General features: G+C 37.6%; 1 protein-coding gene across 12 annotated transcripts in view; it reads left to right on the top strand.

The window, feature by feature from the left end:
* PLXNB2 (plexin B2) overlaps positions 1–23,572 on the top strand; it is a 404,398-nt gene that overhangs the window by 236,064 nt on the left and 144,762 nt on the right. The window lies entirely within an intron of this gene.

Below are 23,572 nucleotides of genomic sequence, written 5' to 3' on the forward strand. Positions count from 1 at the left end.
TTGTTAACTATTTGTTGTTGTTCTTCTTCTTCATACATTATGTGTCTTTGCTCACATGAAGGAGAGAATGCGCAGGAAAGGCATAGAGAAATATATTGAAAGGTATATCCAAGTTTCTGTGTCCCTATGTCATTAATTTGAAACAAATTCATTTGTTTTGTATTTGGTTAATCATTCCCCTGTTAATCATTGAAACCTATGCAAATAAAAATTAACCCATTGTTCATTATACAGTATATGGACAAGACTGAAGTATTGGATTCTACTCTTGGTAAATAAGCTGTGCAGTTTGTTTCCTTTATTTTATTTTTACTTGCTGTAAAGTTGTATGTAAATGCACATTCAGCCTTAGGATTTTGTAGAATCATATTAATTTGCTGCCTTGTTACAGTGATATACACAACTGTGATTGCACAATGCACATTTCATTAATGTAAATGGTTACAAGCTAATTACCAATAAACTTTGCATCAATTAAATAAGGAAATGGGTACACATCAATTGCTACAGCTAGTAAAATGCAGCATATTAGGAGATTAAGGTTTTGATGTTTCAGCTTTTGTTACTGCTAGATAAAAAAGAAAATAAAGTCTGAAAATAAGGAAGGGGGGGCTTTCGGTTTTGTGCCGTAGTGCAGCAGCCGAGGGATCGTGGGGCTCTGTACCCTACAGCTGATTTCTGCCTGTAAGGGGACCCTAAATGGGCCTGAAGTCACCCCATAGAGGGATAAAGAAGGAGGGAAGTCCTGCCGAGTGCGGAGAAATGGTGGCCGAGTCAATCAGTCCAGGAAAAGCTTTCCAGAAACCAGCAGGAAAAAAGCTAGCTTAACTTCAGAGTCTAGTCCAAGCTACAAGCAGCCAAAGCCCAAAAGCACTATCTTAAGCTGACTATAAATAATGTGCTTGGAACTGGGTAAGAACAGTGATTTTCTCTCTTCTACTTGATAATTGATTTCTGGGGGGGGGGAGCCCAAGAAACAAAAAGCCTCCGAAAGTGAGAAGGAGGGGAATCTTTGCCTTACCCTTCTACGGACGGAAGCAGCAAATTAAACTTTTAAGTGGGGACAGAAATATACTGAAATGAAATGAATATAAGACCTAAATATGGATAAGTTTGAAATTGGTGGAATGTGTTAAGATTTCCCTTTTAAATCATGAAAATAGAAGAAAATAATTGTTTATTTTGAAAACTGAAAACTGAAAAACAAACTAGTGCTGACATCTAGTGGTGGTTGAAAATATAGTAGTTGCTTCAATAAAAGGAACTGGCAAAGCCCAGAAAAGGATAACTTGTTTTTGGTGATCTTCAATGTCTTAATAACAGAGAACAGCTGTGACAAAAAAAGAAAGAAAACATCTTGGGCTACCTACAAAGCGAGAATTATAAACCTTAGAAGAAGAAAAAATTACCTTTCTGGATTACAAATACTTATTCAACTGTGACTTTAAAACTGTCTGACTCAACCCAGGTAGAAAAAATTTACAGGAAATAATGGACATGGAAAAGATAACTTATACTCTAAGATCACAAAATAAGTTTGAGGACAAGAAAAAAGATTGACAAAATGGATTACAGAACTGCCAGGAGAACTACAAGAACTTAAAAGACAAAAAATGATAAAAGAAATTAAGAGAGAAAGAAAGGAAAAAAAATCAATGAATATGAAGGGGCAAAACCTTCCTATAAAAACATCTCAATTGATTTGCCTTTTGTACCTATAACAACATCTACAAGAGTATGGGAAGACTCTGATTCAGAGAAACATATTGATCAGAAAAGATGTCTGGCAAAAAAAGGCATCTGTTTGAATATGGTTAAAGAAATAGAAAAATTTTGAATATAAATGAATTTTAGTTTAAGAGGGATGAGTCCCTCAAGTAATATAGTATTTTTTCTTTCATTTTTCTTTTGTGTTCTGTTTTTTGACATGATAAATATAAAAATGTTGGGATGATTTATATATAGGAAATGTTTTAGATACTTAAGTGAAATTGATCTTGAGAAAACTTCAAAGGGATAAAAATGTTTTAATTAGATCTAAAAGATTAGATAATTGGATTTATTAAATGAACACTTAAAGATTAAACATATGTTTGAATATGGTTAAAAAGAAGAGAAAAATTATGGATATAAATGTACATTAGTCTAAGAAAGATATGTATTTTAAATAGTATACTATCTTCTTATTTCTTTTTCTTTTCTTTCTTTTCTTTCTTTTTTTTTAGATACGAGAAATGTAAAAGTGTTGGGATGCCCTGTATGAGAAAAAAGACTTAAATACTTAACTATAATGAAAATCTTAACCATTAAGAATGTTTTTAATATTGTGGGGAAAACAAATTTAAATAAGAATTTTAAACAGGATCTATGATAAAGCAATCAAGATAATCAGTTAGATATAAATAATAATAGTAATAATAATAATAATAAACATATTTTTTTTTTAAAAAAAAGAAAATAAAGTCTGCTGCTAGAAGCAGAAATCCTTATAATTGGCTGGAAATATTTTTTTCATTTCTATCATGAACTGATATAAATTAAGATAATTAGCTTCCTGAGTTTTTCTCTTACATAATTGTTGTGACCTTCTCTAGGGTAAAATATATAATATTAAGCTTACAAATAGTGAATTTGTTCATTTAAGGATGCTGCACATACAGCATCTGTTCTGTTGGATGAAGGTGTAAAGATGGAAGTGTTAGTTACATAACTATATGGTAAACTCAGAAGATTCATTTTTCTTGCCATGCACATGTATACATAACCCAAACTAGATTGTTGTTTCTCTGTGTCATATAATATATGTGGCTATATGCATAATTCTGTATTTATTTATTTTTGTCATATTTATGCAGTATATATCAGATGTGGGGATCCTTTGAGAGCTGTATGCAACTAAATTTCATTTTAATGTATGCTGATTAGCGTACATTCAAAGTGACAATAAAGTTATTATTCTATTCTGTATCTTTATTGAGGTCTTTGACCAGTGGGGGTGCACATATAAATACAGTTCTAAATACATTACAGAATAACAAAAAGAAGCTAATTAACTTTTAATTTAATTAACATTTAACTTTTAAAAGAGTTAAGGAGAAAAGGAGAGGCAAAGGAAAAAATTTTTAAAGGTGTCAAAGAAGTTTTATTTGTCAATCTTTTCTGCCTCACTTTCATAACGAGGAGACAACATTTGGCTTCATTACAGATAACAATGGCCTTATGTTTTGCTAGAAGATAGTTGAAGTAGCAGTGGTCATCTGTCCCTGGGAATTCTTTTATAAGGGTGTCTATGGAGATTCCCAGTCATCCAGGTATGGTTGTCCCAAAGGTGATTTTTTTCAAGAGGCAACTCGACTTTCTTGTTTTTCTTTTGAAGACATTTCGCTTCTCATCCAAGAAGCTTCTTCAGCTCTGACTAGATAGTGGGAAGTGGAAAGATTTATATTGCTTACAGACAGATGGTCATTTGCATTCCTTTAGAGAATTGTTGAAACTATTTTGGAGGTTTACCTGTGTCCTCAGGATCACCTGAGGAATGCAAATGTGTGTGGAGTCTTCTTGGCTGCAGGATGTTTTCTGCCCTTTGTCCCTTCACTGTTGACCTTCATCCTAATAATCTTTTTAAGGGGCTAAATTAGCATATCATACAGGTTCAAATAGAAATTGCAGTGCAACAAGACCTGCTCCTCATCCTCTATGTCAGGGGTCTTCAAACTTGGCCCTTTTACGACTTGTGGACTTCAACTCCCACAGTTCCTCAGCCAGGGTCACTGGCTGAGGAATTCTAGGAGTTGAAGTCCGCAAGTCATAAAAGGGCCAAGTTTGAAGACCCCTGCTCTATGTTATGGGAATAACTCTGTTTTTAAAATTGTGCTTTTTCCTAATATTGAGGCCAATTGTGGAAGCCAGTTGCTATCATGCTTAAATAGCCTCTGGATATTGGTCAGATCAGATCAATTTTATTATGGTCTTTAGTCATCATATAAAACAGAAGAAAAAAATAGGAGAAAAGAGAATCAAAATGGATAAACAAAGATAAGCATATATAGCAATTCATCTTAAATCTACTATGGATCTTCTATCAGTATAGGTAGAAAACCAAACCTTGTAATATTGAATATTGGTATGGAAGATTTATGGACACCACTGAAAATGCTGATTATTAACTAAAGCTGCTGTGCAACTTTGATCCCCGATTATCTATAGTTCATCCATTAGTTCTTATCCTGCTCCTCCAACAGCAGAAAACAATTGTGTTCTTTTCTCATAAAATGTTCTGACAACTTTTACATATCCCTTTGTCCAGCCTACGCATAAGTGATTCTACTATCATCTTGGCCTACTTACTAAGAATGTTACTTTATTGAATAAGACTTTGTCCCCAGAATATTATGGAAAATAACTGGGTTTGGAGATAAAAGAAAAAAAGGGAGACAGGGGGACTATTTTCTAGTGTATAAATAAACATTATTTTTATGCAGTGTACTCTACATTATAAATTTATAAAGTCTCTGGATTCAAGAGACCTATATCACACAGTAAAAGAATTCTGCTTGAACAAAAGATAATCAATAAAGGGCTGTTTCTTATCAGACTAGGAAATTCACCATGTATCATATATCCAATGCAGCCATTGATTTATTCTGTATAGATAGTATTTATTTCAACATCCTTTTCTTAAAGCAATTTTGTTTGCTATTTTTTTTACTGAATTCACATTTATGAGTGCTGTATAGGATTCTAGATTATCCTCTGTTAAAATGTGTGTTTCAAAAAAAAAAAAAACCCTTAGTGTTGCTTAGTCCCTTAGATAAGTTCAGAAATGTTAGTGTTAGGATTTTGTGGTAATCAATTTGGATGAAAAGTTGCCCATGAAGATGTAAGCTTTCAAGAAAAATTGCTGTATTTTTCAAGAGTTTTGGTGGACACAGTCCAGGCCACACATCCATTTCCATGAGGGAAAACGATCCTAGGATCATAAAAACTCATTTTATGTATGAATCTACCAGTTACCAGATTTTATGAGATTTTCTGCAGCTAAATAGAAGCAGTTAAGAACAGAACCAACAAACTATATTCTAATTCTAATCATAACATTAGAGAACTAAGAAAAAAAATAACATATCTTACTTGAATCATTCTGTAAGATTCCATTTATTTTCACACATGTTACCTCATTAATCAACTTCCAACTCAGTTTCCAGGAATACCATTCCATCATTCAAACTTGTTACACTTTCTGTAAACAAGAAAACAAACACCATTTCTCACATTCATACATTTTTCAGTGACGTACTTAAGAGAAAAATAATCTTCCCACAGTTTCCTAGTGGTCACATGCCTTGTCCTTTCAGTTAGAATTCTGCAAAATATCTTCCAAGATATATTTAAGAAGCTAATGCCCTGTAAATTTTACTTTCATTCTTACTACCTTTCCCCTTGAATATAAAACACTAATGGCACATTTCCAATTTTTGGACAAAGATGCAATCTGCACACACACACACACACATACACAAACTAAACAGGCTGTAGAAACTAACCACAGCAATATTCTTCCAGTTGGAGCATTAATTGTTATGTCCCGAGCCTTGCAAACGGGCTCAGGGCGTTTGCAGGCAGTCCCGGGCAGGTTTAAGCTGCCCGGGACCAGACAGGCTGTCGCCAGCGCCCGTGCGCATGCGCGGGTGCTGGCGCGGGAAAAGTAACACATTGACCCGGGAATTGCCTATATAAGAGGCTGGGAGCTTTTGGGCGTTGCTGAAGCCTTCACCTGTAAGCTGAACACAGAATAAAAGAAAACCTGAGAACTACAACTGCTTCTCGTGTCTGCTTTTCACCAAGGACTCAACACTGGCGACGAAGGTGGGATGCCTTACATTGCCTGGAAAGGAAGAGGTGTAAGCTTACCCAAGTGAGTCCTGAGCGGCGGAACGGAGTTGACTCGGCAGCTACCCGCCAATCCAGTGCGCATTCGGGGGTAGGCTGGCTGATAGACCCGTCTCCTGAAAATGGCAAAAGTTGGAAGGCTTTCGGAATTCGACGTCTCACATCCAGAGGGGTGGGAGTCCTACATAGCCAGGGTGGAAAATTACCTCAAGGTAAACCAAGTGAGGGAAGATAGCTTGAAGGCTGCCACCCTGCTTTGTGTCTGCGGTCAAGACGCCTTCGAAATCGCAGAGAACCTTGCAGCACCTGTCCCATTAGAGTCTGTCAGCTACGCAGATCTAAAGAAGCTATTGAAGGAGCACTTCCAGCCCAAGATGTCCGTCATCGCATGGCGCCACACCTTCGAGCAGAGGGATCAACGATCCGGAGAGTCGGCCAAAGAATACATCGCCGCATTGAGGAAGGCCGCCAAGCACTGCGAGTTCAAGGACCTCGAAGAACGACTGAGGGACCGATTCGTGTGCGGCTTAAGGCATCGAGATCTACAACAGAGGCTTTTCGCCAAAGAAGACTTGTCCTTCCAAGATGCCTTAAGAGAGGTCACCGCAGAAGAAGCAGCAGGCGGCGCCGTCAAAAACATGCGGCCGATCAGGAACAGTCCAGATGTTGCATCCGTGCACCAAGAGGACGTCCAAGGGAACTCCGAGGAGGATCCGGACGAGGAAGTCGACCGTCTCCACCCCACGAAGGAAGGGAATCAGAAAGGAAGTTCTGCAGTTCCCCTCAAGTGCATCGGCTGTGGAGGTCGCCACAAGAGAACCGACTGCAAGTTCCGCTCCGCTATCTGCCGGGCGTGCGGGAAACAAGGACATATTGCAGCTGTGTGTCTGGGCCGACGAAAGGTACAATCTCAGGAAGAACTGCGCCTGGAAGGTACCAGGGTCCCCAGCCAGAATAGGGTAGGTTTTTGCGCTTCGCGAAGAAGCATCTTCAGGACAGGCACACACAAGCCCATCAAGAAAAAGCTGTCACTCAAGGTGAAGCTACAAGGGGTTCCATTAACTATGGAACTAGACACGGGGTCTGCCCTTTCAATCATATCCTTACATACATTTAGGAAGATTTGTTCCGGCAGTGGAACTCAGGCTAAATTAAGGCCTTCTGACATTGTGTTAACAGACTTTCAAAATTCGAGAGTGTGTGTTAAGGGGGAGGCCACCCTTAACGTACAGTATAAGAATTTTGAAGGTCCACTAGACCTATTAGTAGTAGGGGGTGAACGAACGAGTCTCATAGGACTCGATTGGTTTGAAGCCTTGGGGATACACGTCACGGGGCTCAACAGCTTACAAACACTCGACCTACAGGAAGTCTGCAAAGAATTTGCAGATGTCTTCAGCCCCCAGCTGGGCACATTCAAGGGACCCCCTGTGTCCTTAAAACTAGACCCCACTGTCACTCCCATTAGAATTAAAGCAAGAAGGGTCCCTTTTGCTTTAAAGAGTAAAATTGACACTGAGTTAGACAAACTGATCCAACAGGGAATCCTAGAACCTGTTGATTCCAGCCCTTGGGAGACCCCCATTGTCACGCCTCTAAAGGCAAATGGGGACATTCGCATTTGTGCTGACTACAAATGCACTCTTAATAAGGCATTGCAGCAACATGCCTATCCTGTTCCTGTGGTCAGTCATATTCTGGCCTCCCTCAAGGGGGGGCGCGTTTTTGCAAAGCTTGACCTAGCTCAAGCGTATCAACAGCTGCCTGTTGATGATGATGCTGCTATAGCTCAGACTATTGTGACCCACAGGGGAGCCTTTAAGGTAAAAAGGCTACAGTTTGGAGTGAATGTCGCTCCTGGGATTTTCCAAAGCGTAATGGAAAACACACTACGGGGTATACCAGGGGTTTGCCCCTACTTTGATGATGTCTTAATTGCAGGAGACTCCACACACATTCTAGCTGAAAGGCTAAGGGCTGTTCTGTTAAGGTTCAGGAAAACAGGCCTCAAGCTCAAAAAAGACAAATGCAAAATTGGGGTGCCTTCTACTGAATTTCTGGGATTCAAAATTGATGCTGCTGGGATTCACCCTGCTGAATCCAAACTAACTGCCATTTTAGAAGCACCTAGGCCAAAGTCTAAGGCCGAACTTCAGGCCTTTCTGGGCCTCCTGAATTTCTACAATTCCTTTCTTCCACATAAAGCTAGTGTAGCTGAGCCTCTTCACAGGCTATTAGACAAACAAGCAGTGTGGCAGTGGTCACAAACACATGAGGCTAGTTTCAATGAGGTCAAGGCCTTACTCACTTCTAACAGTGTACTTGCACACTTCAATGAGTCCCTTCCTGTGTGCATCGCTTGTGATGCTTCCCCTTACGGGGTAGGAGCCGTCCTGAGCCACCTCAGGTCTGATGGAACTCAGGTTCCTGTTGCATATTACTCCAGAACACTGTCTTCTGCTGAGCGCAACTACGCTCAGATAGACAGGGAGGCTCTGGCTGTTGTTGCTGGAATTAAAAAATTCCATGATTTCTTGTATGGCAGGCATTTCACGGTCTTCACTGACCATAAGCCTCTGCTGGGACTGTTTACCACACGTAAACAAACTCCCCAAATCATTTCCCCTAGAATGCTTAGGTGGTCTATTTTTCTGTCTGCATATGATTTTTCCTTACTCCACAAGCCTGGGAAAGAAATGGGCCATGCTGATGGCCTCAGTAGATTGCCCCTGCCAGTAGTAGAAGCTGACCCTGCACCAGCTGTCAACATTCTATCCATCCAAGCCTTGCCCGAGTCCCCTCTGAATGCCAGGGATGTCGCCGCTGAAACAGGCACAGATCACACACTTTCACGTGTCCTTTCTTGGGTTTTGTCTGGATGGCCTGAGCACTGCCCTAGTCCTGAGTTTCAGAGTTTCTGGTCCAAAAGGAACGAGTTGTCCACTTCTCAGGGTTGTCTGCTTTGGGGAAACAGAGTTGTCATTCCCACCTCAATGAGGACTAGGATCTTAGAGTCCCTCCACGAGGGTCATCCTGGCATTGTTCGCATGAAGGCCCTTGCGCGCAGCCACTTGTGGTGGCCTGGTTTAGATAAGGACATTGAGGCTAAGGTGCATGCATGCCACCTGTGCCAGCGCTCCCGCCCAGAGATGCCCCAAGCTCCTGTGCATAGATGGGAGGATACACAGTCCCCATGGTCTAGGGTGCACATTGACTACACTGGGCCCTTTCAGGGCCAGTTCTTCTTGGTCCTCGTTGACATTCAAAATGGCTTGAGGTTGTACCTGTCTCATCCACCACCACTGCAAAGACTATTCAGGTACTGAGGGGGATTTTTGCTGCACACGGGCTCCCAGATGTCATCGTGTCTGACAACGGCCCTCAATTTACTTCCTCCGAATTCCAAGCTTTCTTACAGGCTAACATGATTCGTCATGCCACGTCTGCACCCTTCCACCCGTCCACCAACGGTATGGCTGAACGCATGGTCCGCATCACAAAGGATGCCTTGAAAAGACTCACCTATGGGGACTGGCATCACAGGTTGGCTGACTTTCTCCTTTCTTACCGCACCACACCGTCCATTTCTACAGGGAGAAGCCCAGCTGAATTTCGCTGGGGGCGCAAACTTACTACAAAGCTTGACCGGTTGCATCCGGACAGACTGCCTTCATCTACCTCACATCCTAGGGCACCTAGACAACTACTTGTGGGTGCCCCGGTTTGGACTCGCAATTACGGGCCTGGTCATACATGGGTCCCCGCTTCTATTTCCAGGGTCACAGGTCCTCTATCCTACGAGGTAGCCCTGGACAACAGTCGTGTCCTATGTCGGCACATCGACCAACTCCGCCCTAGGCGGGATCTTTCAGATGAGACTCCTGGGTCTTTTCCAGGGGGGGAGGGGGACCCTTTAGAGCAAAGGGAGGGGCACGAGCTGCTGCCCACCTCCAATGATGGAGCCACAAACGGCCCATTCCAAGATTCCGCGAGTGCCCCAAACAGGAATTCTAAGAGCCTATCCAACTACCAGGCATTCACGCCTACTCCAGCCAGGGAGTCACCCCGGGAGTACAATCACTATTCACCTGCACAGCACAGTACTCCAGTCAGGGAGGATACCCAGGAGCATCCCAATAAATCATACCCCACAAGAGAGCTGGCACATAATCCCCAGAGTTGGCCTGACCTTACCCCAAGTCCTACAGGGTGTCAAACATACAGGGAGGTGGTCAAGGAACCAAGTCCCGACCGCAACACCTCTAGCCCAAATCAGGGAGTAACTGAGTTTTGGGAAGGTACAGAAACCCACACGAGCCCGGACACAGAACGGGGTTTAGGAAATGGACAGCCTCCTGACAGGTCTTGGACGGACCTAGGAGGTTCTACAGAGACGCCCAGCAGTGGCTATCACTTCAAGGGGCCCGAGGGCCTACAGCTAGGCAGGTCAACCAGGTCACAAAGTGACAGAAGCCCTGGCCTGACGAGCCCGGTGGGCGAGCGAGCAGGCCAGGCATTGGGGCATGATAAGGAGAACAGGCTCACGTCTCCCCTCAGTCAGGGAACACCTGTCAGAAACCCAGAGCTGAGAAGGTCACAAAGAGCAAGGAAATCTCCTAAATACTTAGAGAATTACATAACATTGCTGGCCAAACAAAAGCCAGTGAACAGTAGAAGCACTGGGGAGTAGAACATTGCATCAAGAAATAATTGTATGTTGGTAGTAGTCTTAGCCCGGGGAAAAGGGGTGTTATGTCCCGAGCCTTGCAAACGGGCTCGGGGGGTTTACAGGCAGTCCCGGGCAGGTGCAAGCTGCCCGGGACCAGACAGGCTGTCGCCAGCGCCTGTGCGTATGCGCGGGTGCTGGTGCGGGAAAAGTAACACATTGACCCAGGAATTGCCTATATAAGAGGCTGGGAGCTTTTGGGCGTTGCTGAAGCCTTCACCTGTAAGCTGAATACAGAATAAAAGAAAACCTGAGAACTACAACTGCTTCTCGTGTCTGCTTTTCGCCAAGGACTCAACATTAATACCTATGGGCTTATCGTTTTTCACCTTTGTTTTATGTTTATGTTGACATACCCAACATAATGTTTTTAAGCTTATGCTTCATCCTTTGTAACACTCTACTCTTAAAAAATTTTCTCAGAGATCCAGATGGTGCCCTAGTTACCAGTATTTTGGAAAGCAGTAAAAGGAAGCTTTTTGGAGAGATTTAATTATGATTTAAAAACATTTTAGGAAGATGAAAGTATACATTGAGTTACTAGTTCGGTTATATCTATTCACATGCACATTCCGAAGGAATAGTAAGAACAGTATTTGTCAGTATTTGGGCCATCATGCATAGAAGTATGGAAGTATGGAAAAGAAAATAATTGAAAAGCAGCTATTTTAATTTTGATAAAACACTTGTTTTACCTTGCATGCCCCTTTGCTAACTATATTTATACCTTAGTGTGCTTCCAGTGAGAACTTGTGCTTTCTGTCCCCAAAGACACAAACTGTTCCTTTTGTTCTGGTAGCTTTTCCACTGTCGATTAATTATATTACAAAATGCAAGTGACCTTGTTTTTGGCCTCAGTGGTAATATATTTAATCAAAAGACTAACTATACTTAATATTAACCCACAGACTATCTATTTCAAAATATTGTGTAACAAATGAAGCGTTGAAATCCATTCTCAAAACTACATATGTTTGTACAGTGAGCCAGGTGAACGTCTGACAATTATACTATCTTAATCAACATGAAATTATTGCAGGGTTTTAAAAAAACCATGTGAAGATGGTTTCCTGTGATCCTTATGTGTAACAGGTAGTTCTGGAGAAACCTAATATCCTTGCCTTTCATTTTTTGAAATGGGAAACATTCAAGTCAACTAAACCTGAATACTGGTTTTTTTTCCTTTTTTTATTCTGTGAACTGGCAGTACTCCTATCTTTGTTCTGCATTATCCAGCTCTCTGACTTGCAATAATGTACTTGTTTGTGCATTTTCTCCACCAGTGAAGGTAAAGTCAGAGATACAAAGGGTTGGATTCAGTCAAGCTGGAAAGAGAAGGATATTTTTATCTAACACACTGAATTTTTAAAAGAGCCTGTGCTGTTTTTTTAGCCATATATAAGCAGGAAGTAGAGGAAATCTGTAACTTTCTCATCTGGGGACATTGCACTGACACAAAATTTCTATGCTACTTCGCTATTAGCTATATAGGAACAGTGTAAGTAAACGCAAAAGAATATAGTGTCAAAGTTTACTTTTAGGATGCAACATTATGCCATAGATGTAGAGGGTTTTTTTTAATGTGGAAAAGGTTTTTTATGTGGAAAAGCCAAGTTGTTTGGCTTCTGCTGAAAAACAGTATATAAACTTAACCCCATTAAGGCTTTATTATTTTTCAATTGTTATATGGAATAAATTATCAAAGATAACAATTCTTTACTGTTTTCTCCTTAAATCATTATTTATGAATTTGCTTCTGTGTTATATAGATTTATGGCAAGGAATAGTCTTTGCACAGCTTGCCCTAGGTTGGGAATCTAGCCTCTCTATTGCTTTCACAGCTTTCCAAGCCTGGATCTTTCCCCTTAGCCCCATTGTTTAGAGGTGATGGGATTATACCATCTGCAGGGCACTCATGAAATATTTACTTTGGCACAGCACTCATGGCATATTTACTTTGACTTACTGGAGAAGAGCTGTTTAAAATACACCCATTTGATGTTGTATTTGACTTCTTCTATAATTCTATAAACAATCTAAATTAATTGATTGACATCAAGTCAATGTCAGCTCTTAATGGCTACATAGATAGATTTTTCTCAGCATGATCAGGCCCCAGTCTAAACCTTTAAGTCTTCCACCGCTGCACTGATTTCTACTAGGTGAGTCCATCCACTTTGATGCCAGTTGTCTTCTTCTTCACTTACTTTCCATCTTTCTTACCTTTATAGACTTACTCAGAGAGCTAGTTCTTCAGTAATATGTGTAAAGTATGATAATTTAAGACTAGTCATTTGTGCCTCAACTGAGAAATCTAAGTTGATTTGTTAAGTGATCCATTTGATTGGTTTTTGGCTAATAATCTAGATAGTAATCTTTGATTGAATAACTGCACTTGAACAGACAGCTTGAATTGCCCTTTCCAATTCTGAGGTTCTAAAGTTGTGTGTGTGTGTGTAGTGTGCATGTGAATTTATGTATGTCATATCAGTTATGTTGCTTATTCAGTGAGTTCAATGTAAACTTGAACTGGAGAAGTCCAGTCATCACATTGTTCTATTATTTTTATTGGCTTGATAAAATAACATGTAACCCTGAGTTCTTTTTCCAATGCAGATAGGGCAAATAGAAACCGAAAGGATAGTTGCTGTCACATTTTGAAGGCCTAGTAATGTTTTAAAAATACTCTATGATAATGTCATAAAATAGAGAGTGGGCTGATATTTCCTGTATTTTATTGGATTGCCTCATTGTGTTATCACTAAAACAAACCCCCAACTCTCCTTTCAAGATACAGAGATGGAAGTAAGGCTCATCTTGTGAAGTCTGTCAAGAATTTAAGCCCAGCATTAAAAAAAATTCCAATCCCTTGAAAGTCAGTCCCTTTCATCCATAGCCTCTCTTTCTATCTGCAATATGGAAAATGCTAACATTTGGGCATTTAGACATGAATGCTAAACAGTTAATCATTTGGAACTGAACCCAAATACACTCTAACAACTTTTGTATGATTTGTTTCTTACTGACATTTATTGTTTTCAAATTACTGCTGAAAATCTGAATTCTTTCCATGTCTATCAAAATACACGTAGTGTCAATTATTTGACATGGAGTTACAAGAGCTATTTGGTAGTAAATATTTCAGAAATACAGAAAATTGATTGACTGATAATGTATCGTCAGACTTATGTCAGCTCTTAGCTATCACATAGACAGACTGAGGCTTATATTTGGCAGAGAATATTTCTACAGTTAATGAAATATGCCTCTCTATTTTTTTTCTACCACCATATACTTAAAATTAATTTTTAAAAAATTATATAAAACATCACGGTAGCACTTGTTTTGCCTTTTGTTTTAGCATCCAGTTCTAAAGTGCAAGATTGTTCATGCAAGCAGAAATATATTTTCTACACAGGTTGGGAGTTATGCAATTCAGCTAAAAATATCTAGTCTCAGAAGAGGGCACATCACTTCTAGCTTAGTGTTAGTAGCTCTTTTTTGACTTGAGTTGAGTTGACAACAGCAGTCTATCTTGTATCAAGGTATTTGCTGCAATGATAATTGCAGTTTTTGCAATTATCAGACTATATTTCCCATCTAGAGAAATATTCCAGTTTTTATTAAGAATCTTTCACCATTGTTCATCTGTATGATGTCAGTAGTACTATTTGACAAAAAATGAACTGCCAGTTGAATTCTGTTCATTGACCACAATAAACCTTTATGTTTATGTTTGAACTGCTAATTAGTAATTTAGAATTATCAGTTGTATTCCAAGAGGAAGTCGTATTAAAGATGTAAGGATTGGAGACAAAGCATTTTTGTTAATTTAACCTATCAATGTAATCTACTGGATTTTTTTTTATTGATAATTTTTAAATTTTACAAAACAATTCCCTTCCCCAAACCCCCCCAACCCTCCCATACCCTCCCCCACCTCCCCAAACCTCCCATACCCTCCCCCAACCTTCCCAGAGCTGAGTACAGGCTTAGTTAAAATTTTTCAAAAAGACTTAAAACACATATAAATCCTAAGCAAATCTAAATACATTAAATTAAACAAGTTATCTTCTCTTAAAAATAATAATTACAATCATTAAACACGTTATAATATACTGTAAACATTTTCTAATATCATATTATTATCCATCATTCTTTATAAACTCCCTCCAAAACACAAATTTAAACATTACTTAAAACATTAAAATTCCCTTGTACATATTTAAAGCAAAATGTTCCTTTAAATACTCCTTAGATATCTATACATACAATATAAAATCTAATCTCTCCCTCTTTCTTTATCCTAAGACACAAAGATAAACATATAAACATTCATTATACCATTAAAACTAAATACTCTTTTGAATAGTCCTTAAATTGCTAAACTTAAACTTCTTATCTAAAATTTTCATTCCATCTCCATAATCTTCTCTCCTATCAAAAAAAAACTTAAAACACATATAAATCCTAAGCAAATCTAAATACATTAAATTAAACAAATTATCTTCTCTTAAAAATAATAAAAAAGGAAAAACCCAAAAAAAATTTTTTTATAATTACAATCATTAAACACATTATAATATACTCTAAACATTTTCTAATATCATACTTATATTATTATCCATCATTCTTTATAAACTCCCTCCAAAACACAAATTTAAACATTACTTAAAACATTAAAATTCCCTTATACATATTTAAATCTTTACCAATAACCAATTCCACCCACAATAAACACATTCCTTAACAGTCTCTCTTATCCATAAACCTCGAAAGAAGTGCTTTGAAATCTGCCCTTAAAGGTTGCTCCAAAAAGTTTATAAATCTTGCTTCTCCCACAGACTCAGGAACCAATACTTGTGAGGCTTCCTTAACCTCCTTCTTCTGTTGCTCCTTTTCTTTAGAATTATATGTTGCACAAGTTATCCTCTGCTCCTCCATCTCAACTTGTTGAGGCCCCTCGAACTGAGATTTCCCAATTTTCATAAGTATAGGCTCTTCGGGCTGCAATTCTACCTTCTTCTCTTCCAAAGCTTTAAACATAATAGATGGCGATGAACATACCCCCAGGACCAAAGTGTAAAAATCTTTTGCTTTAGAAACCGTATTAAGTCTATAACGTATCCCCAGGTAACTCACCACCATTCCAGTCGGAACATCCCATCTGAACAAGATTCGCCTCTTTTTAAGTTCGTCTGCTAAAAAAGCAAACTCCTTTCTTCTTCTTAAAATTTTAGATGGGATCTCCTTTAAAATTATAACATCTTGTGAAGCAATTTGAAACCTCTTCTTATAAAAGGCTTGTATAATTTCGTTGCTCAGGGATCTTTTCCCAAAATAAATTACCACATCTCTTGGCAAATTCTTTTGCTTTGCCACCACAGAGTTAACTCTAAATGTTTTTTCAATTTCACAAAGTATTTCCTCTTTTTCTCTATTCAAAATCACAGCAAAGTCATTTGCAACCATCTCTCTCAGATCACCTTGCACAGACTCTCTCAAGCCTCTAATTCTTAAAGCATATTCCATTTGTCTATATTGAAGCATAAGAATCTCATCTTGAAAATTTTCCATCTCTTTTTCCATGCTTTCAAATTTTCCCTCCATCAGTTCCACTTTTTCTATTACCTCTTCTACGCGAGAGTTCAGCTTTTCAAGAACAGAGGCAACTCCTTTTAAAGCCAAAACTATCTCTTGCCTCAAAATCTTATTATTTTCCTCTAAAATCTCTTTCATTTCTCCCCTAATTTGAGATATAACATTTCCCATCATGTCTTGCAAATCCTTCACCATTATTGACTGTGCCAAAGAAGGGGGTGAAGCTATTGATTTAGGTTGTTGCGCTGATGATAACACCGAAGAAGAAACCACCTTAGGAGCTGTAGGAATTACTGAACGCTTTGGAGCCATCTTAAAAAAATCTTTACTCCTTCTTAAGAATTACAAAAGTTAAGCAAAAGAAAAAGAGAGATTAACTCCAAAAAATCAAAAAATCCTTCAAAAGGAGATCATTATAATAAAAAGAAAAAAGTTAAAAAAAGGAAAAGGGAAAGAGAAAAAAGAAAATAATTAAATAGAAAAAATCCATTCCATTTTTTTTAAAAGTACAAAAACAAAACAAAAAAGTTAAACAAGAATAATAATCCTCCTAAAATCTAAACCCAACATCAAGAAATCATTATAAATAATCAAGTCCACATTCCATTCCAGTCATTAAAAAAAAAAGGAAAAGAAAACACCGAAAAGCCTGCCGATCGCCATTTTACTTTCCCTTTCAACAAAGGAAAAAAAAATAAAAAAGGGAATATAAAAGTAAATCTTTAAACTTAAAATCCAAATAAAATCAGAGAAAGCAAAAGCAAAATCCTCTACTCAGTTCTGTCCGCTTCTAAGAAAAACTCACCAGATCACTTTAATCGCGGAGATGGTTGCAGCAACTTGTTTTGTCCCTAGAGACAAAAGCAGCTGGGAAGCGGAGACAGTCTGAACTCCGTGGGAGCACTCTTTTCACCCCCCCAAAAAAAAGCCTTGGGAGTGCATAAGAGGCTCTACCACTATTCAGACAATCCTCTTCCCCCTCCCTTTGCCCGGGAGGGGATTTTGAACCGCTGAACAGCTGGTGTCCACTGTTCATAGCGATTCAAACACTTACCCAGGAGGACGGCTACAAAGTAGCCGCCATCGCGCGCGCAGATCCACCGGAAGACAATCTGCTGGATTTTTGACACATTTCATATTGAACATAATTCACATTTTATAATTATCTAATCAAAGAAATTTGGAGTCATAGGTGCAGAACTCAACATTCTGAAAATTTCTCTTGTACAGCTTTTCTAAATAATGATATACATAGTATTAGCTAGATTTGTAAAATATTTTTTATTGCTTGGGGAAAGTTTGGGGTAAATGATAATAGAGGCGCTTTCAAGGAGTAGAACTATAATGGTTCACATAGCACTTACATCATATCCAAGGCAAATAGTAGCAGAATGTTAGGCAAAAAATAAAATCCAATTTTGTTTATTAATAATAGGAAACTAAATTTGGTTTAACCTTCATGGCACTATATTATTTGCATGTTATAGAAGCTCCTGTTTAATGTAATTACTATATAATTTCAGTATTGGAAACGCAATAAACCATGCATATAAATGCATCCTCATTGACTTACCTCAACTCAAGATGAGTGGGAATGCAGGACAGAATACAGAATAGACTATTTTATGTTTTACAAAATATCTAAAAAAAAATCTGTTTCAAAAAATCCTAGAATAAACCATCAAGCTCCAAAAATTCAGCCAAACCATTTTGGATCAGATGTGATTCAGCAAAAATAAAATCCAGCATTTTACTATTTACAGATTTCAGCCAAACCCAAATTTGAAATGTCTTAGAAGAATCCTAGAGTGATTTTATGGGTAATTTGGGCAAGATATTCATACTAACTCCTTCCTCCTATTATCTAAGTCTTGCTTCCCTTCTTAATCTCTTACCTCCCTTCCTCCTTCTGTAATATGGACCTTCACTCCCCCCACTATATCTGCTTGAACAGCCACATACTGGTCCATACCTAGAATAAAACAGCTTTTTTTTTCCATCTATAGATCAAACCACCAAAAATGTGTTGTAGATTAAACATGGTTAATTTGAAGCCAGATATTCTATATAAATGAAATGCTTTATGCACAATCATTTTGTACATTTCCACTGAAAAAGCCTGCCCTAAGCTGACTGTTTTGTTGTAACTGTGGTGCCATGTAGTTGAAGCATGAATGTGTTTTCATTTTTCTTTTCTGTGTTTTGCAAATGCAATCAATAAGCTAGGTTTCCATTTCTTCATATTGTTCCAGCCATATTTTATTATTCACAGTGGTGGCAATAAAGCTGAATGGCCTTTTTCCAATCACAGAGTTATAGCAGAGCCTCTAACCATGATTATTATCAGACAATCTTGTGCCTTTTAATACTTCTCCTTTACTGGGAACAGATCAATTTGGTCAGGTTTTTACACTGTCTAGAAGTGGATGATATTTAAAAACTCAAATGTTCTTCCAGTAGCAAAACAAAAAACATGCCTGGTCTTTATGCAAACTCATCTTTGATGATACATAATGTTTGTAATTATAGATTTCTTCAGGAGTTCTATGTATTTTTGACATTGTTAGAATTTAGTCTAGCTCAAATGAAAACACTGCACAGTGATAATTCGAAATAATTGAGGTGAACTATGGGATTATTTTTTATGCAATATGCACAAATTATTCAGTTTTATAGCAGCAACAGCAGTGCATACAAAATACCAATAAACTTTAATCACACTTATGAGTTTATATGTATGTTGATTGCATTCTTATGTATTTCTAAAGTTGCATGTTACAGTGTAATAACCTTTCTGGATTTGATGGTGCTTGGAACTACAAACTGTGCTCCTCAAAATAGTACCAAAGCTAAAACTATAAAAAGTGTGAAAATAAATATATATTTTTTCTTACCCTGAAGATCATAGCAGCAGCATTCAAGTAACCCAGAATACTGGCGCTGGTGATAAAAGCTGCTTACCAGTACTCTTTTGAAGATTTCTTTGCTAATTGGGAATGCAATATAGAAGTATTCAAATCAAGATAGATCTTCAACTAAAATAAAATGTAATGTGTGCTATCAACAACATGCCTAGTTTTATTAGCTTTGATGGATAAAATTATGATATGTAGACTATTGCATGAAAATCTTTTTAATAGTTCTAAGTTGTCATCGAAGTAGTTAATATCCCACCCTGCAGTTGCCTAGCAACCCCAGAGGTTTTTATCCCCTCTGCTCCAGTTTAAAAAAAATGCTAGTGAGGAAGAGAAGCAAGCAGATGGCATACCATTTGCCTTATGAATCATCTATTCCTTCTCAAGAGCTTGCATTTGTACATGACAAATAATAGACCCAAATGAATTCTGTACAGTGTAATCACATTATATTACATACCTACATATCCATCATGTTATTCCCTTTGAGAGTAAACAGGACTATGCAAAGTGCCAAAAGGGAATAGGAAATTGTCAATCAAAGAAACTAAAGGTGTGAAATAAGAAAAAGTAAAGGACACCTTGTTTATACCAAGAGCATTCATTATAACTTGCCGTACCTCTCTATTGTGCAATGGCCTGCCTTCAGAAGTTGTGGAGGCTTTTAAGAAGAGACTGGATAGCTGCTTGTCTGAAATGCTATAGGGCAGAGGTAGGCAACCTTGGCTCTTTTATGACTCGTGGACTTCAACTCCCAGAATTCCTGAGCCAGCATGGCTGGCTTAGGAATTCTGGGAGTTGAAGTCCACGAGTCATAAAAGAGCCAAGGTTGCCTACTCTTGCTATAGGGTCTCCTGCTTGTGCAGGGATTGCACTAGAAGTCCCTTCCAACTCTGTTATTCTGTTATATTGTTATATATCCCTGCTAAACCCATATTTTGATTCATATGCTTCTTTTGTTCTTTAAATTTCTCATTTCTTTCTTTACTTAATAGAAGCACAATTTACTTGATACTTCTCTCCTTTGTATATTTATTTTGCAATTTGATGCACATTCCTTTTCTTTTGATATCCAGAGAGTCTCAATGTACTGGTCACTCACATTTGTATTCAATGCACATTCATTCATCAACCATTCATTCTTGACCTTCTCTCTAGTTTACTATCCTACTCACACTTCATTCATCATTTTCTCCTATTTCTCCTGTCATAACTAATTCTTATATACTGCTATTTTCACCTATTTTAAATAAATATTTGTTTTTACAACATAGCCACTTACTATCCATTTCTGTTCTATCAATACTTGCAAATCATGACATTTCTTCATAGGTGTCCCAATCTTTATTGAACATTCTACTAAGGTACCAAATCCTTCTAATTGCCTTAGGTTTTAGCACATTTATGTATAATTTAGTATTCATTCTCAAATATCAGTACCTTGATCTTCAAAAAATTTAAATGCTGCTATACAATCTATCAAACATTCAATGCAAAGTATCTGGTTTCTCAGTCAAACCCAGTATAATCTATATACAAAGTTATATACAGTATATATTCATGCCCAGCCAATAAACATTCCTTATAAATTTATTCATGGCTTCATTAAAAAAACCAAGTGAATAATTCTTACTTTCCTCACCCTCTGCTGTCTGTAAAACCATTATTCCATTTATTTTCACACATTTTTTACTTCCATCACATACTGTTTATGTTTAACAATCAATTTTCATGGTAAGTTATATTTAGAGCTCAGTAAGAGTTAAATGTAAATTTAATATTAAATTTAGAATTAAGGATAGTTTATATGGTTAATTGTAAGTAAATCTTGGGATTTATGCAGTGGTGGGATTCAAATATGTGAACAACCGGTTCTCTGTGCGGATGCCGCTTCCAGAAGTCCATTCTGAGTCCAGGCAACAAAAAATTAGCTACCGGTTCTGCTGAACTGGTGCGAACTGGCTGAATCCCACCACTGGATTTATGGTTAGGAAAATATTTGTGTTGGAACTACAGTTACATTAGGTTAAATTAGAATTAATATATTTTGGTTAGATGTAGAGTTAGGGTTCACATTAGGGCTGATTTTTATGGCTACTGATAATCTTAAATTCATATTACAAATAAGATCTAGGATAGTTAGTGTAGATATTTCTTTTGAGTTAGCCTTAATCTAGAACTAAATTTTTCAATAAACTTCCATTGTCAGATTCATTCATTGCTCAGTGATTTACTAATGACCATAAATATAATTTATGTACAACCTATCGGGTATGTGTTTCATCAACAATTTCTTGTACAGATTGTTCTTGACTTACAACAATTCATTTAGTGACCGTTCAAAGTTACAGTGGCACTGACTTAGACTATTTTTCATATGTATAACCAATTCAGCATCCCCATGGTCATGTGATCAAAATTCAGACAATCTGAATCTCCTTCTGCAACCTTCTGACAAGCAAAGTCAATGAGGAAGCTAGATTCATTTAACAGTTGTGTTACTAACTTAACATTTGCAGCTGTGGCAAGAAAAGTCATAAAATGGAGCAAAATTCACTTAACAAATGTCTCACTTAGTAACAGAAATTTTGGGCTCAATTGTAGTAATAAGTCAAGACTACTTGTAGATATTTATAGCAGTTATTTTCATATCAGTCTTCCACATGCCACTATTGTTCCTATATCTCTAAAGGTCTCTTTCCAGCATTTTCTCCTTTTAGTTTCATCCCAAATCATTTCACCTCTTTTAAATTGTCTGTGCTAGAGATTCCTTTTTAAAATTCTTTACCCATTTCCAAAATAAAATTTAATTTCCATCAAAATGTCGTTCAGTATTCTTTATTTTAATTTTAACCATATTTTTCTTTCCTTGTCTATGATCTGCCTGTACATGTTTTTCGAACTTGGCAACTTTAAGATTCTGCCTGGGGAATTCTACTGATCTAAAGATTAAGATTCTGCCTGGGGAAATCTACTGATCTAAAAGTTGCCAAGTTTGAAACCTTTCTCTATACATACAATGCTTTTTCTTTGCCTTCAACTTCTTTCTTTATTAGTGCAATTGTCTGTCTGTTCATCCACCACTGATGGTTTCAGTGTCCCAGGATCATGTAATCACCTTTTGTGACCTTCTGACGAATAAAGTCATTGGAGAAACCATAGTCACTTCTTCACAACCAAATTCTACCTTAATAAATGTGGTGATTGATTTAACAACTGTAACAAGAAATGTAAAATGGGGCAAAACTCATTTAACAACTCTCTTGTATAGCAATGGAAATTTTGGGCTCTAGTTATAGTTGCCCCTCACTAACTTACTAAAAACGAAGGGAGCATCCTCAGTAAAACCTAGCCAGCCACTAACATGGACAATGGAGTGCCAAGCAGCATTTGAGAGACTAAAGAGACTTTTTTCTGCCGAACCAGTACTAAGGCACCCAGACATGGACAAGCCCTGTCATAGGCTGAGGACTACTGTATGCCACAACGTAACAAAACTGAGTTTTGCCACAGGATGCTGACACTATGCTAGGCAACCTAGACTCTCAATTTTGGAGGCTTTCTTGTAAGCCAGCATCTCAACATCATCAACTTGGAGACATATACACTATTCTAGATAGGCACACACTCAGGATACAGCATATAATGTGATTTTACATTTTGTTATGCTATTTTATAACTAGAAGAATATCACTTTATTCATTTTGCTATTGATAAAATAATAAATTAAATAAATCTGACATTCATCTTTCCTCTGTAATTTCATTAGAGTGGAAGAATAAATTTTAAAAAATGAAATTATAGCCGAATGTCTCTTTTCTGACCCATGATAAAATATTGACAGAAACATTTTACACTTGAAACTATAAATCTACAGATCTAAATAAAAATATGCATGAGCAGTAGGCCAGTGTAGATAGACGTCTGATTTAAGCTATGAAATTCATTTTAAAAAATAGGTAAGGCTGAAAAAGGAACAAAAATTGAATAGAAGTTCACGTGTTTTTGTACATTTTGACAGATAACATCAATGTTTGATCTATATATGTATTTTTCATTTGATGTCTTCAGAAATTTTAATTCAGATTTACATTTAAGCTACCATATTTTATCTTCTGTTTATGATGTATAATCTAAATGCTAAACTGGATATTGTTTAACCTCATCTGCAAATGTGTAGAGCTTTGTATTGTATATGATTATGTGTAAATAAATCTGGAGACAAAATTGCAGGTAGGTCTCAACTTATAACAGTTCACTTAGTGAACATTCGAAGTTACAACGGCACTGAAAAAAGTGACTTATGACAATTTTTCAAACTTATGACCATTGCAGCATCTCCATGGTCATGCGATTTACATTCAGATGCTTGACAACTGACTCACATTTATGACGGTTGCAGTGTCCCAGAGTCATGTGATCCCCTTTTGCGACCTTCTGA

This window comes from Crotalus tigris, unplaced genomic scaffold (genome assembly GCF_016545835.1).
Source record: "Crotalus tigris isolate CLP2741 ecotype Arizona unplaced genomic scaffold, ASM1654583v1 scf7180000017549.6302385, whole genome shotgun sequence".
NCBI lineage: Eukaryota > Metazoa > Chordata > Lepidosauria > Squamata > Viperidae > Crotalus > Crotalus tigris.